General features: G+C 43.0%; 1 non-coding gene across 1 annotated transcript; it reads left to right on the forward strand.

Moving 5' to 3' along the window:
* Positions 1-2,142: 2,142 nt before the first annotated feature.
* LOC148577230 (small nucleolar RNA R71) lies at positions 2,143-2,250 on the forward strand. The gene has a single exon (XR_015903392.1). It is a non-coding gene; the product is annotated as a small nucleolar RNA R71 (small nucleolar RNA).
* Positions 2,251-2,780: the final 530 nt, after the last annotated feature.

Raw genomic sequence — 2,780 nt, forward strand, 5'->3', positions numbered from 1 at the left:
GGGGTCCACAGATCCTGATATGATTCTGTGGGGTCCACAGATCCTGAGGTGTCAAGGCATTTACATCCCTGCACCAATTTAGGCATGTAAAATGCCCTTGCACACAACTCTGGGCGTTCAGCGCCAGGTTGGTGCCCATTTTGGGCGTTCAACGCCCCTTTGCTGCCATTTCTGGCGTTGAACGCCAGAACCATGCTTGTTCTGGGCGTTCAGCGCCAGAACTATGCTCTGTTCTGGCGTTTGAACGTCAGACAGATGCTCCTCCAGGGTGTGATTTTTCTTCTGCTGTTTTTGATTCCGTTTTCAATTTTTATATTTATTTTGTGACTCCTCATGATCATGAACCTATAAAGACACATAACTAAGAAAAATATAGTTAGATAAATAAACATTGAGTTGCCTCCCAACAAGCGCTTCTTTAATGTCAATAGCTTGACAGTGGGCTCTCATGGAGCCTCACAGATGTGCAGAGCTTTGTTGAGACTCTCCAACACCAAACTTAGAGTTTGGATATGGGAGTTCAACACCAAACTTAGAGTTTGGTTGTGGCCTCCCAACACCAAACTTAGAGTTTGACTGTGGGGGCTCTGGTTGACTCTGCTTGGAGAGAAGCTTTTTCTGCTTCCTCTCCATGGTTGCAGAGGGAGATCCTTGAGTTTTAAACACAAGGGAGTTCTCATTCCATTGAAGGAATATTTCACCTCTGTCAACATCAATCACAGCTCTTGCTGTGGCCAGGAAAGGTCTTCCTAGGATGATGGATTCATCCTCTTCCTTTCCAGTATCCAGGACTATGAAATCAGCAGGGATGTAAAGGCCTTCAACCTTTACTAACACGTCCTCTACTTGTCCATAAGCCTGTTTTTTTGAGCTGTCTGCCATCTCTAGTGAGATTTTAGCAGCTTGCACCCCATAGATTCCCAGTTTCTCTATTACAGAGAGGGGCATGAGGTTCATTCCTGAACCAAGGTCACACAGAGCTTTAAAGATCATAGTGCCTATGGTACAGGGTATTATGAACTTTCCAGGATCCTGTCTCTTCTGAGGTAATGTCAGTTGATCCAGATCACTCAGTTCATTGATGAACAAGGGAGGTTCAACTTCCCAAGTATCAATGCCAAATAATTTGGCATTCAGCTTCATGATTGCACCAAGAAACTTGGCAGTTTGCTCTTCAGTAACCTCCTCATTCTCTTCAGAAGAGGAATACTCATCAGAGCTCATGAAGGGCATAAGGAGGTTCAATGGAATCTCTATGGTCTCTAGATGAGCCTCAAAGTCCTTTGGTTCCTCAGAGGGAAGCTCCTTATTGACCACTGGACGTCCCAGGAGGTCTTCCTCCTTGGGATTCATGTCCTCTCCTCTCCTCACAGGTTCGGCCATGGCGCTTATGTCAATGGCCTTGCACTCTCCTTTTGGATTCTCTTCTGTATTGCTTGGGAGAGTACTAGGAGGGATTTCGGTGATCCTCTTACTCAGCTGGCCTACTTGTGCTTCCAAATTTCTAATGGAAGACCTTGTTTCATTCATGAAACTTACAATGGCCTTGGACAGATCAGAGACTAAGTTTGCCAAATTAGAAGTATTTTGTTCAGAGTTCTCTGTCTGTTGCTGAGTAGATGATGGAAAAGGTTTATTATTGTTAAACCTGTTTCTTCCACCATTATTAAAGCCTTGTTGAGGCTTTTGATCCTTCCATGAGAAATTTGGATGATTTCTCCATGATGAGTTATAGGTGTTTCCATAAGGTTCACCTAAGTAATTCACCTCTGCTATTGCAGGGTTCTCAGGATCATAAGCTTCTTCTTCATAAGAAGCATCTTGAGTACTGTTGGATGCAGCTTGCATTCCATGCAGACTCTGAGAGATCATATTGACTTGCTGAGTCAATATTTTATTCTGAGCCAATATGGCATTCAGAGTATCAACCTCAAGAACTCCCTTCTTCATAGGCGTCCCATTACTCACAGGATTCCTTTCAGAAGTGTACATGAACTGGTTATTAGCAACCATGTCAATGAGTTCTTGAGCTTTTGCAGGCGTTTTCTTTAGGTGAATGGATCCACCTGCAGAGGTATCCAATGACATCTTTGATAACTCAGATAAACCATCATAGAATATATCCAGGATGGTCCATTCTGAAAGCATGTCAGAAGGACACTTTTTGGTCAACTGTTTGTATCTTTCCCAAGCTTCATAGAAGGATTCACCTTCTTTCTGCCTGAAGGTTTGAACATCAGCTCTAAGCTTGCTCAGCTTTTGAGGAGGAAAGTACTTGGCTAAGAAAGCCGTGACCAGCTTATCCCAAGAGTTCAGGCTGTCTTTGGGTTGAGAATCCAACCATAATCTAGCTCTGTCTTTTACAGCAAAAGGGAAAAGCATGAGCCTGTAGACTTTAGGATTTACTCCATTAGTCTTAACAGTATCACATATCTGCAAGAATTCAGTTAAGAACTGAAAAGGATCTTCAAAAGGAAGTCCATGAAACTTGCAGTTCTGCTGCATCAGAGAAACTAACTGAGGTTTCAGCTCAAAGTTGTTTGCTCCAATGGCAGGAATGGAGATGCTTCTTCCATGTAAATTGGAATTAGGTGCAGTAAAGTCACCAAGCATTCTCCTTGCATTGTTGTTGGGTTCGGCTGCCATCTCCTTTACTTGTTCGAAATTTTCAATCAAGTTGTCTCTGGATTGTTGTAATTTAGCTTCTCTTAATTTTCTCTTCAGAGTCCTTTCAGGTTCTGGATCAGCTTCAACAAGAATGCCTTTTTCTCTGTCCCTGC

The sequence above is a fragment of the Arachis ipaensis genome, chromosome B1, assembly GCF_059453495.1.
Source record: "Arachis ipaensis isolate K30076 ecotype BB chromosome B1, ASM5945349v1, whole genome shotgun sequence".
Lineage (NCBI taxonomy): Eukaryota > Viridiplantae > Streptophyta > Magnoliopsida > Fabales > Fabaceae > Arachis > Arachis ipaensis.